This window comes from Enhydra lutris, unplaced genomic scaffold (genome assembly GCF_002288905.1).
Source record: "Enhydra lutris kenyoni isolate GAN:26980312 unplaced genomic scaffold, ASM228890v2 scaffoldscaffold74, whole genome shotgun sequence".
NCBI lineage: Eukaryota > Metazoa > Chordata > Mammalia > Carnivora > Mustelidae > Enhydra > Enhydra lutris.
Window position 1 is genome coordinate 637,020 of NW_019154158.1, and position 14,602 is coordinate 651,621.

Here is a 14,602-nt window from a genome sequence, read left to right on the forward strand (position 1 = left end):
CATATAATGTCTTTCTCTGATTGACTTATTTCACTCAGCATAATACCCTCTAGTTCCATCCATGTTATTGCTAATGGCAAGATTTCATTTCTTTTGATGGCTGCATAGTATTCCATTGTGTATATACACCACATCTTCTTTAACCATTCATCTGTTGATGGACATCTAGGTTCTTTCCATAGTTTGACTATTGTGGACATTGCTGCTATAAACATTCAGGTGCATGTGCCCCCTTCGGATCATTACATTTGTATTTTTGGGGTAAATACCCAGTAGTGCAATTGCTGGGTCATAGAATAGCTCTAGTTTCAACTTTTTGAGGAACCTGTATAGGGTTTTCCAGAGTGGTTGCACCAGCTTGGACTCCCACCAACAGTGTAGGGACGGTTCCCCTTTCTCCTCACCCTTGCCAACATCTGTCATTTTCTGACTGGTTAATTTTAGCCATTCTGATTAGTGTGAGATGGTATCTCACTGTGGTTGTGATTTGTATTTCCCTGATGCCAAGTGATGTGGAACATTTTTTCATGTGTCTGTTGGCCATTTGGATGTCTTCTTTGCAGAAATGTCTGTTCATGTCCTCTGCCCATTTCTTGATTGGAGTATTTGTTCTTTGGGTGTTGAGTTTGATAAGCTCTTTATAGATTTTGGATACTAGCCCTTTATCTGATATGTTGTTTGCAAATATCTTCTCCCATTCTGTCAGTTATCTTTTGGTTTTAACTGTTTCCTTTGCTGTGCAGAAGCTTTTGATCTTGATGAAGTCCCGATAGTTCATTTTTTCCCTTAATACCCTTGCCTTTGGCGATGTTCCTAGGAAGAAGTTGCTGTGGCTGAGGTTGAAGAGGTTGCTGCCTGTGCTCTCCTCAAGGATTTTGATGGATTCTTATCTCACATTCAGGACTTTCATCCATTTTGAGTCTATTTTTGTGTGTGGTGTAAGGAAATGGTTCAGCTTCACTCTTCAGCATGTGGTTCTCCAGTTTTCCCAACACCATTTGTTGAAGAGACTGTCTTTTTTCCACTGGACTTTTTTTCCTGCTTTGTTGAAGATTAGTTGACCATAGAGTTGAGGGTCCATTTCTGGACTCTCTGTTCTTTTCCATTGATCTATGTGTCTGTTTTTGTTCCAGTACCATACTGTCTTGATGATTACAGCTTTGTAGTAGAGCTTAATGTCTGGAATTGTGATGCTGCCAACTTTGGTTTTCTTTTTCAACATTCCTCTGGCTTTGGGTTTTTTTCCTGTTTCCATATAAATTTTGGATTTGTTCCACTTCTTTGAAAAAAATTGATGGTATTTTCGTAGGGATTGCATTAAATGTGTAGATTGCTTTAGGTAGCATAGACATTTTCTAAAGTAGTCAAATTTATTGAAACAGAATATCAGATAGTGGTTGCCAGGAGATAGAAGGAGGGGAAATGCAGAGTTGTTATTTAATTGGTATGGAGTTTCAGTTTTGCAAGATGAAAAGTTCTGGAGATCCATTGTACAACAATGTGAATAAACATAACACAACTGAACTGTTAATGGTTAACTATAATGTAAACTTAAAAATGGTCAGGATGATATATCTTATGTGTTTTTTACCACAGTTAAGAATATGTTTTTAGGGGCGCCTGGGTGGTTCAGTGGGTTAAGCCACTGCCTTTGGCTCAGGTCATGATCTCAGGGTCCTGGGATCAAGTCCCGCATCGGGGTCTCTGCTTGGCAGGGATCCTGCTTCCCTCTCTCTCTCTCTGCCTGCCTCTCTGCCTACTTGTGATCTCTGTTAAATAAATAAATAAAATCTCTAAAAAAAAAAAAAAGAATATGTTTTTAAATAAAAGAAGGGGGTATGCCCTCTATTCCAGCTATTCCATTAATAGCACTTCATCCCACAGACATGCTAAGAACCCAAAAGCGTATGTGTACACGTTTATAAATATAGAAATGTTTACATACACATGTGTGCATAGTTATATAGTCATAGATGTATACATGGGGGATGATATCATTTTCCTAAAACCACTAAGCTAAGCAATATATAAAAATACATATATACACTCAATTCAATTTCAATTCAGCAAAGGTGTTTTTTTTTTTTTTTTTTTTACCTTGTGCCAGGCTATGTTCTAGACACCAAAGATACAGGCAGCGATAACACAAAAGACAAAAATGCCTGACTACATGGTGCTTAAATTCTGGTGATGAAACAGACAGCAAACAAGGTACATTAAATATATATTAGTGGGAAGTGCTAAAGATACACATAATGGAAAATGGCTAGAAAGTGGTAGGGAGAGTAGCAGGGTGGCCAGGGAAGGCCTCTCTGAGAAGGGATATTAGAGGGAGGACCTGAGCCATGCAGGTATCTGGTGAGAGAGCATTCCAGACAGGAGAAACAGCGAATACCAAAGCCCCAAGGTCTGAGTGGTTTGGGTGGGTTTCAGGAACAGCAGGTGTGCCTGTTTGACTGGAGTACTTGGCATGAGAAACGTAGTAGGATGCAGGTTTAGAAAAGCAAGGCAGGGGGCACCTGGGTGGCTCAGTGGGTTAAAGCCTCTGCCTTCAGCTCAGGTCATGATCCCAGGATACTGGGATCGAGCCCTGAATCGGGCTCTCTGCTCAGTGGGGAGCCTGCTTCCTCCTCTCTCTCTGCCTGCCTCTCTGCCTACTTCTGATCTGTCTGTCAAATAAATAAAATCTTAAAAAAAAAAAAAAGGCAAGGCAGAGTGAGACTGACTCTCTTTAGGATATTGCAGGGTTTTACTCTGAGAGCCACTGGGGGTTTTGTATAAAGGTCTGCCATGATCGGACTTAGGTTTAAACAGAATCACTCGGGCCCCTGTAATGAAAATAGACGGAATGGGAGTGAAACAAGAGAATCAAGTTGGGAGGCTACGTTGAGGATTCAGGTGAGAGGTGGTGCCTTGAGAAGAATGTTGCTGTGGTGGTGAATTCTGGATATATTTTTTTAGGGTGGAGTCGACAGGATTTGCTAACAGATTGGATATGGGGAATGGGAGTAGTAAGAAATCAAAGATGACTCCAAGACTTTTGGCTTCAGCAACTGAGATAGATATGTGCTGAGACAAATGACAACAAGGGAAGAATGAAAACCACAAACTTCACTATTTTTCTCTGGGGGTTGGCAGAGGTTGAGATTAGAGAGAAGCCCACAGGCAGCTACAAATACTGATAGTTAAGTTCTGAGATTGGATGGAGGGCTCCATGGTGTTTATTTTATTCTTCTTCAAATTTATGCATTCATTACATAAATATTCTTTTACAAATATAAAACATGACATTTTTTTCTAAAAAGAACAATAAAACCCCAGTAGTAGATGAGAGTAAAACTATAAAAACTAACCACATGTCGGACTATTTCCTAAAATAATTAGCAATGTGCACAAAAACTGATATACAAGGGGATTCACTCTTATTCAGTAGAATGGTAATACATGAAAAATAGAATAATGGTTAAACTAAGACACAGAATATTATATGGCTGTTAAAAAACCCCATAGTTTCAAAGATATTTATGTGGGCACTATTCACTTTACAATGTTAATTGATAAAGATATGTGGTTTGATGACATTTTTTGTATTACATACACATAAGGAAAGGAGATTGGACTTTTGAATCTAATTGTACTAGATATAAATCTCACCTAGTCTGTTAGTGTGAACTAAGTATGCCTGTGAGTTACAGAAATGCAAAACACAATGGCTTATTAAGGTTGAAGCTTATTAAAAAAAAAAAAAAAGTTGAAGCTTATTTTGCCTTCATGTAAACATAGATGTCCAGGCTAGAACAGTCATTCCAAGGTAATCCGTCCATGTTATCCTTCTATCACCTTCAGCTTGCGTTATTTTTTTTAAAAAGATTTTATTTATTTATTTGACAGAGAGAGAGATCACAAGTAGGCAGAGAGGCAGGCAGAGAGAGAGGAAGGGAAGCAGGCTCCCTGCTGAGAGGAGAGCCCAATGTGGGTCTCAGGACCTTGAGATCATGATGTGAGCCCAAGGCAGAGGCTTAACCCACTGAGCCACCCAGACGCCCCAGCTTGCATTATTTTTAAACATTTAAAATAAAATACTCATGATTAAGAAGAAATTAAATAGTAAAAACAAGGAAATTGAGGTCTATTCTTCTCTATACTAGATCTGTTTGTTTTAAGGAATATTCAGAAAGCGCACATGAAGCCTAGAGAAAGTGATAGAGAATACTTTGTATGTTGTGTAGGAACTCAAAACATCTTTTGTAAAATAAATATTAAACAAAGGGATAAAAAGTAAGATCCCTGGAAACATACAAGAAACCCAACTTTTTTTTTTTTAATTTATTTTCAGCATAACGGTATTCATTGTTTTTGTACCACACCCAGTGCTCCACGCAGTCCGTGCCCTCTCTAATACCCACCACCTGGTTCCCCCAACCTCCCACCCGCCCCTAGAAACCCAACTTTTTAACATAGTTGAGCTGACTCTGACTTCTGGGAATGCATGGCCCTCTATTGTAACCATTGTGAGAGCAGAAAGCCAAGAGATCAGAGAACATGAAGATATCCTTGGCTTGGCCTCTCAGTGTCAACTGGATGTATTCTCTTACTGTGGAGTCCCTGAGGGGTGTGATTCCCTGGTCAGTCTAATATAACTTTCACTCTAGTCTTTGCAAATGTCTTAAGCAGACAACTTAAATAAGCCCAAGGTTGCCTGGCTGGTGAGGCCAGATATCTCGAGAGTATATGTATTTCCCTCCTTTTCTGTCTCCAGCTGAGATTATCTGCTGAATGTGAAGGTAGAAGATTTTGCTCTGTGGAGGTCTAAGGAGAGGACACATCTTTGTGGGAAATCAAAAATTGAGAGTCATAATCAGTAGAAACTTCTTCCAGTTTTCCAGTTTTAACATGACAATACCAAGTCATTTTTACTATGCACCAGGTATACACCTTAAAAATGAAAAGATCTGACACATCAGATTAGAGCACTTCTTATTTAATATAGGTCTCAAAAAGAGCAGAATAATTGCAATGACACATACAGCTGACACTCCTGCCCCTTTCTGGCTAGAATTGACTACATCTTGGTTTAACCACTAATGGTAGTAACTGAAACCTGTCTACTTTTCTAATAGGAGATAGCCAGTTTTTCCTATACTTTGACCAGGAAATTTCTTAGTTTATTTTCTTCAAGAGGAATACACACACAGAGGGAGAAAGAGACAGACAGAGACAGAGAGGGGCAGAAAGAGAAACTTAGAAAAGAGAATAGATAAACACAGAAGAACTTGCATCCTGCCTTTTCCTCCCCTCTCTCCACCTCATGGCATTGTAATAGCCTGCTCAAGTACTGATTTTGTTCTTAATATTGTAAGATAAAAAGAGCAATGATTTTTTTAAAACATTTTATTTATTTATTTGACAGGCAGAGATCACAGGTAGGCAGAGAGGCAGGCAGAGAGAGAGGGAGAAGCAGGCTCCCTGTACAGCAGATAGCCCAATATGGGGCTGGATCCCAGGACCCCGTGATCATGACCTGAGCCGAAGGCAGAGGCTTAAACCACTGAGCCACCCAGGCGCCCCCCCACCTTTCATACTTTTAACTAGCAGCGTGGTGCCTCTCCAAAGGATGTGAAGAGGGGAGAGCAGAGGTAGAGGAGAAAAGTAGCTTCAGGAGTATCGTACCAATCTTTTCCCATAAGTCATTTGCCTGCTGGAATGTAATTATATCAGAGATGACATCACTCTGGCAGAGAATAAACTTCATCAACCCAGTGTTTCTCCCTCTCCCTTGACCACTTAAAGGGGAAAAGAGCAGAGGTGGGTGAAGTATAAATGGAGTGCTATAGAGGACCTGAGACAGACTCAGGGGGGAATTTCTCAGTAGCTTTCTATTATAACTTAGAAGTTCACTAAATCTTTCTACTTTCAAGAGTGGATAGATAGCTCATCCAAACAGAAAATCAATAAGGAAAATTGGACTCAAAACTACACATTAGAAAAAAGCAAAACAAAACTACACATTAGATCAGATGGACGTAAAAGACATTTACAGTACATTCTGCTCAACAGTAGCAGAATACACATTCTTCTCAAGCACACGTGAAATATTTTCCAGGATATATCATCTAGTAGGCCACAAAATAAGTCTTAATAGATTTAAGAAGATTGAGATCCCATCAAATATCTTTGCTGATCACGATGGTATAGAACTAAAAATTAATTATAAGTGGAAAACTGGAAAATGTACAAATATGTGCAGATTAAATAACATGCACCTGAACAACCAATGGGACAAAAAAGAAGTCAACGAGGAAATAAAAAAAATATCTTGAGACAAATGAAAATAGAAACACAACATATTAAAATTTATGTGATGCAACAAAAGCAGTTCTAAGAGGGAAGTTGATAGTAGTAAATACTTTCATTATGAAAAAAGAAAGATCTCAGATAAACAACCTAACTTTACACCTCTGAGGACTAAAAACAGAACGAAGCTCAAGGTTAGTAGAAGAAACGAAATAAAGATCAGAGTGGTAATACACAAAATAGGGACTAAAATGAAAATAGAGAAGATCAAGGAAACTAAAAGCTGGTTCTTTGAAAAAATGAACAAAATTGACAAACCTTTAGCTAGACTCACCAAGAAAAAAGTGAACTCAATGAAAATCAGGAATGAAAGAAGAGACATTACAACCACAGAAATACTAAAGATCGTAAGACATTACTATGAACAATTATATGCCAACATATTAGAAAAAATGAATAAATTCCTGGACACATACAACCTACAAAAACTAAATTATGAAGATATGGAAAACCTAAACAGATCAATTACTAGTAAGGAGATTGAATTAGTATATAGCAGAATGACAAATCAGCACTAACTTTACATTTAAATGGATTAAAACCTTCAACCAAAAGGACAGAGATTGGCAGGATGGGTAAAAACACATGATCCAACTACATACTGTCTGCTCACTTGAGATCCAGAAACACAAACAGGTTGAAAGTGAAAGAATTGAGTATTTGATGCGAACAGTAACCAAAAGAGAGCAGGGTTCGCTACCCTAATATCAGACTCAAATTTTTAGAAAAGATACAAGAGACAAAGAGGGACATTATATATTAACAAAGGTTCAATACAGCAAGAAGATATAATTATTAATATTTACACATCTAATGACAGACCATCAAAATATATGAAGCATATTGTTCTGTAACAGATTTCTAGAATTTTTTCATTTTGCAAAATGGAAACTCTATATCTAATGAACAATGACTCAGATTTGGAGCTAACCTTGAATTTCTGGGATAAACCCCACTTGGTCATGAAGGTACTATTCTTTTAAAAATTGTTGGATTCTTATGCTAACTTTTGTATGTGTCTGTGAGGATTTCTGCATCTATGTTTATGTTTATTTTTAAAAAGATTTTTATTTCTTGACACAGAACGAGAGAGAGCACAAGCAGGGAGAGCAGCAGAGGGACATGGAGAAGCAAGTTCCTGGCTGAGCAGGGAGCCAGATGCAGAGCTCCAACCCAGCAGCACCCTGGGATCATGACCTGAGCCAAAGACAAATGCTTAACCGAACTGAGCCACCCAGGTGCCCCAGCATCTAGGTTTATTGAATCTGATATATTTTTTTTAAGATTTTATTTATTTATTTGACAGAGATCACAAGTAGGCAGAGAGGCAGGCGGGGGGAGGGGGATGCAGGCTCCCCGCCGAGCAGAGAGCCTGATGCAGGGCTCTATCCCAGGACCCTGAGATCATGACCTGAGCCAAAGGCAGAGGCTTAACCCACTGAGCCACCCAGGCACCCCATCTGATATGTTTTAATACCAAGTTAATGTTAGCCTCATGAAATGAATTGAGGAGTGTTCCCTTCTTTATTTTCTGGAAGAATTTGTGTAAGATTAGTATTATTTTCTCCTAAGATAAATAGGCAGAAATCAGTAGTAAAACTTCAAGGCTTTTTTTTCTCCCCCAGAGTCTTTTTTTTTTTTTAAGAGTAAAATTGACATTTTAAGGGGTAAAATTAACATTTTTGGGTGTACTGTACTATGAGATCTGTTTATGAATTAAATAAGTTTTTATTTCATTAAATAAGTTTTCATTTCAAAGAAGTGGGATTACTGGGTTGTATAGTTAATGTATATTAAACCGTATAAAAAAATGCCAGATTGTTATGCAGAGGGGCCATATCATTTTGCATTCCCACTGGTAATGGGTGACCGTTCTATTTTATTTTAGCCATTCCAATAGATCAATAGCGGTATGAAACATTCTGGTTTTAATTTGCATAAATCCTTATAATGGCTTATGTTAAGCATCTTTTCATTTGTATATATGCCATCTTCTTTGGTGAAATGCCTGTTCAAATCTCTTGCATTGTGTTGGATATTCTTGTTGGACATAGAATCCTAGGTTGACAGTTCTTTTCTTTTAGCACTTTAAAGATGTTCTCCCATTGTTGTTTGCGTTTCATGGGTTCAGAATCCAAGTTCATCCAAATCATTGTTTTTCTATATGCAATGTTTCATTTTTCTTTAGTTCTATTAAGATTAAAAAAATTTTAAGTAGTTTTTAGTCATTTTATGTCTGTTATTTTCCTTGAAAATACTATCCCACAGATCCTTGATGCTGTTCTTTTCTTTCTTTCAAAAGTCTTCCCCAGACCATGCTCTTCAGACTGTATAATTTGTTTATCACTCTTCAGGTTCAAATACTTTTTTTCTCTTATATTGCTATTATGCCACTGAAAACCATCCAGTAATTAGGTATTTAACTTTTAAAACCTCTTCATCTTGTAGAGAATCACAAAAAGGTGCCAACATAGTACAGTGAGAGGCACTGTGTATCTTTCATCCCAGTGGTTTACCTTATCCCAGTGGTTATATCTATCCCAGTGGTTATATCTTATATAATTATTGTACAATATCAAAACCAAGCAATGACATTGGTACAATGTGTGTATATAGTTCTATGTCGTTTAATCATATGTGTAGATTTGTGTAATGACCACTGCAATCAAAATACCAAACTATTCCATCATCACGAAGACCTCTCTTGTGCTACTCTTTTACAGTCATACCACAACTTATCTCCACCACCTAACTTCTGGAAACCACTAATCTGCTTTCCATTTCTATAATATTGTTATTTTGAGAATTATATATATATGGAATCATATACTATATGATCTTTTGATTTTTTTCATTCAGCACAACGCCCTTGAGATCCAATGAAATTATTATTGCTGAGTAGAATTCCATAATATGGATATAGTAGTTCATTTAACTTTACCTATTGAGAGACATTTTGGCTGTTTCCAGTTTTGGATTATTGCAAGTAAAGCTATGAACAATCATGTTCAGGTTTTTATGAAGACCTAAGTTTTCATTTCTCTAGAATAAATGTCAAGAGTGATTCTGGGTTGTGTGATGACTGCATGTTAGTTTTTAAAGAAAATGTCAAATTATTTGCCAGAATGGCTCTACTATTCTGTATTTCCACCAGCAATGAATGAGATCCATTTTTTCTGTATTCTTCTTACCAGTATTTGGAATTTTCACTATGTTGGTTCTTTTTAGTTTTATACTTTCATACTTTGCATTTAAATCTATGATTCACTTTGAGTTGATTTTTGTATGAAGTGTGAATTTTCGGCTTATTCTTTTGCTTATGGATATCCAATTGCTCCAGGGTCATTGCTGAAAAGACTATCTTCTCTCCATCGAATTGCTTTTGCAATTGGCTGTACTTGAGTAACAATATTTTGGGTCTCTCTGTTCTGTTACATTGACCTCTGAGTTTATCTCTCTGCCAATACTACAGTCTTATTACTATAGTTATAGGTCTTAAAATCTGTTAGTTGTTTTTTCCTATGTGAATTGGCCACATTTTTCTCATTCTTTGTATGCCAAGTAATCTTGGATTCTATCCTGGATATTGTGACTGTGATGCTATGTAGACTGTGGGTTCTTTTATAATCCTATGGAGGGTGTTAATGTTTTTTTTTTTTTCTTCTTCTTAGCCAATCAACCTAGTTTAAGCTTAGACAAGAAGTTCTGTCTTCTTTTTTTTTTTTTAAGAAGTTCTGTCTTTTCTCTCTTTTTTTTTTTTAAAGATTTTTATTTATTTATTTGGCAGGCAGAGATCACAAGTAGGCAGAGAGGCAGGCAGAGAGAGAGAGGAAGGGAAGCAGGCTCCCCGCCAAGCAGAGAGCCCGGTGCGGGGCTCCATCCCAGGATCCTGGGATCATGACCTGAGCCGAAGGCGGAAGCTTAATCCACTGAGCCACCCAGGCGCCCCTGTCTTATTTTCTTATCGGCAGTGCTTCCAATCTCAGTTCTGCTTTCAAATTCTTTTCTATTTTCTTTTCAGACTTTCCCACACCTCCATCACTCAGGTTCGGTCTGAGATCTGGGCCATGGTTTCAAACTCAGTTCAAGACATAGAGCTTCTGCTATGTTATTTTGGGCCTATCACACACATGTGTTTCTCGGGGTTAGTATGAAACTTGAGCAATGGTCTAAATATTAAAGGTTATGTTTTAGATTTGTCCGGTCCATGAACAAATCAGAGGTGAGTGTTAAGTGTTATGCTGAGTTAGTTAATCACCTTCCATAAATCTCTCCTTTCCAGAATTCTGGTTACATTTTCTAGCCTGCAAGTTTCCCCTTTCATGATTCCTTTAGACAGGAACACAAGGTTCTATTTGAGGTTAGCCATCTACATGATTTATATTTCTACAACTGGGTCTGTTCTTAGAATAGGCATGGGACAAAAGAAACTCAGAAAATTCACCCCTTTATGGATTGCTTTTCCAACTTCTGACTTCCTTCCACAATCTACTTGTTTTTATGTACTTTTCAGAACATTCACATAGTTGCTTTATTAATATTCTCAAGATTTTAGTTGTAATTCACCAGAGAAGCTGTAGTGGGCTTTAGTGTCTTGATGGGACCAAACCTTCTTTTTATCTTTGTGGGAAGGTTTTTAGTTACAAATACAATTTATTTAAGATATAGAGCTTTTCAGAATTCTATTTCTTCTGTGTCAGTTGTGATAAATTCTATGTTTGTTAGATTGTACTCTTTAAGGAAATTCTCCATTTTATCTAAGTTATTGAATTTATTGTCAAAGTTGTTCAAAATAGTATTCCTTTAATCTACATAATATCTACAGTGATATCCTTGCTTTCGTCCCTGATAATGATAATTTATTCTATCGATTATATGGGCTGAAATGTGTTCCTTCAAAATTCTTATAATGAAGCCCTAACTCCCAGTACCTCAAAATTGACTCTATTTGGAGTAAGGGATTTTGAAGAGGTGATTAAATTAAAATAGGACCATCAGGGTAGGCCTTAATCTACTATGACTGGTGCCCTAATTAGGACATTAGAACACACAGAAAGATGCCAGAGGTACAGAGTGGCAATGAGAAGCAGCCAGCCGGTGGCCATCTGCAAACCAGTGAGAGAGGACCTCAGAGGCAGCCCTGCCAGCATGTTGATTTCATCCTTTCAGTCTCCAGAACTGTGAGAAAATGATTTTCTGTTGTTTGGTATTTGTATTTTGTTATGGAATACCAGCAAACTAATACAGTCTTGCTAATTTACTACTTTCAAACATCAGCTTTTGCTTTTTCTCCATTTTTGATTTCACTGATTTCTTATTTCCTTTGTGTTCAATTTGCTCTTCTTTTATGAGCTTAAGGAGAATGATGAAAAAATTTATTTTAAAACTCTTCTTTCCTAGAATAAGCATTTTTTTAAAAAAAGATTTTATTTATTTTATTTGTCAGACAGAGATCACAAGTAGGCAGAGAGGCAGGCAGAGAGAGAGAGGAGGAAGCAGGTTCCCTGCTAAGCAGAGAGCCCGATGCGGGACTCGATCCCAGGATCCTGGGATCATGACCTGAGCCGAAAGCAGAGGCTTTAACCCACTGAGCCACCCAGGCGCCCCTAGAATAAGCATTTTTAGTCATAAATCTCCTTTGAAAATGTTTTAGCTTCACCCCACAAATTTTCATGTACTTTTCTTCTTTGACCCATGTTGATTTTCTAGATACCTTATTATTATTTTTACTAACATAATTATCTGGTGGTGAGACAGCATATTTTGTATGATTTCCATGCTTTGTAATTTACTTAATTATGGGCCAGCATTTGATCTATGTAGACTATTCCACATGCATTTGTTGCATGTAGTGTTCTAAAATTATCATTCATCTTGTGTTAATATAGCTACACTAAACTTCTTATGCTAGGTGTTTGCATGGTGCATCATTTTCCATATTTTTACTTAAAACTTGTCTTTATGTTTAAAAGGAAAAGCATATACTTGGATTTTTCTTTTTTTGCCCTATCTTACAATCTTTGCCTTAGAGAGTTTAGTCCATTACACTTTTTACTGATATGATTGGGTTGAAATCTACTGTCTTCCTTTGTTTTCTATTCTTTCTGTTCTTTTTTCCTTTCTTGTTTTTTTTTTTTTTTAAAGATTTTATTTGACAGAGAGAGATCACAAGTAGGCAGAGAGGCAGGCGGAGAGAGAAGGGAAAGCGGTCTCCCTGCGGAGCAGAGAGCCCAATGCGGGGCTCGATCCCAGGACCCTGGGATCATGACCGGAGCCGAAGGCAGAGGCTTTAACCCACTGAGCCACTCAGGCGCCCCTCTTTTTTCCTTTCTTATCTTTACTTTTTCTGGGCAGGGAGGAGAGACAATAGTTTTTCCCATTTTGTCTCTAGTATTGGCTTTTAGTTATGCCTCTTTTGTTCTTTGTGTGTGATTCTAGGATTTGTAATATACATTATTAATATATCTTTTTGCATTAATATTTCACATATAATATAAGAAATATACAACAGTATAATTTCAAATACACTCCTCTCATCCTTTGTTGCCTATTTTATTCTCACATTACAAATCTCATAGTACTTATCATTCATTTTGCTTTGAACAAGTATCTCAGTATTTCTAAGAAAGTAAAATTATTCTATATTTATCCGTAATACTCTATTCACCATTTCCAGAGCTCTCATTCCTTCCTATATGTAGATCTGAATTTCCATCTGGAAATTCCTCCAGCATTTATTTCCCGTAATGTGCAGTATAGGTTACCAGTGGATATATTGTTTTTATCTGAAAATGTTCAATTTGCTTTCAATTTTGAAAGATATTTTCCTGTGTGTCAATCCTAATTTTGACAGGCCCCCCTACCCTGCCACACCTCTTAGCACCTTAAAGATGTTATCCCATTTATTCCTAGCACTGTTCCTAATGAAATGGTTAGTTGTCACATCATTTCCTTAGTGTGACTTTCCCCCTATGGTTGCTTTTAAGAATCTAAATTTTTACCTTGGAATTTTATCAGTTTGACTATTAAGGTTTTCTCTTCATTTATCCTGCCTGGGGTATGCTTGATTTCTGGATGGGTTTTGTTTTGTTTTGTTTTTTTTTTTTTTAATCAAATTTGGAAAAACTTCAGCTATCTTTCCTCAATTAGATTTTTCTGCTCCATTTTCTCTCTCTCCTGTTTGGTTCTGTCTCACAGGTTTTTGAGTCTCTGTTAATTAAGAGCCCCTCCCACCCCTTTTCTTCTTTAAAGACTATTTGACAGAGAGAGCGACTCAGAGAGCACAAGCAGGGGGAATGGCAGAAGAAGAAGCAGGCTCTCCACTGAGCAGGGAGCCTGTGCAAGGCTAGATCCCAAGACCCTGTAATCATGCCCTGAGCTGAAGGCATACTCTTAACTGACCGAGTCACCCACGAATCCTGAAACAAACAAAAAAACCCCTTTTATTTTGGATACATTTTTTTAACTTATTTTTATTTATTTTATTAAAGATTTTATTTATTTGACAGAGAGACAAGGAGAGAGAGAACACAAACAGGGAGAGTGGGACAGGGAGAAGCAGGCTCCCTGCTGAGAAGGAGCCCCATGTGAGCTGGATCACGGGACCCTGGGGACATGACCTGAGCCAAAGGCGGGCGCTTAATAACTGGACCACCCAGGCACCTCTTTTTGACTTACTTCTAATTATTCTGTTTTGCCTCAATCCCAACCAATAGTTTTTGATTTGTTATTATATTCTTTAGTTTTAATATTTCTATTTGGTTATTTTTTCAATAATTTTCATATAGTTCCTGAAATTTCCTATTTCTTATTTATTCTAACCTTTTCCTATAGATTCTTTATTATAGTTAAGGCCCTTATTTGCCACTTCTAACACATGGGTTATCTTTACCTGTTTATATTTCTAGTGATTGTGAATGTTATTTTCTATTTAACAACATATGAAGCAATGAAGTAATGTCAATGCCTCATCAAAGCAAGTGAAATTAATGTTTTTATGTGTATCTTTGGACTCTATTTCCCCATTTTTTTTAATGATAAAATAATTTGCATGTAGCGGTTTTGGTCCTGATGTTTTCCAAGAACTTGGTTTTTCTGTATTTGAAATTACATTAATAACAACAATGTGACAGCTGTGGAAATACAGCCACAAATGATTTACTATGGAAGGACCTCTCTCATCCCTGAAGTTAACAGTTTAGTTATAGGTAGTGTAGTCAATATAGTTTTCTTATGAATGATGGGCAGA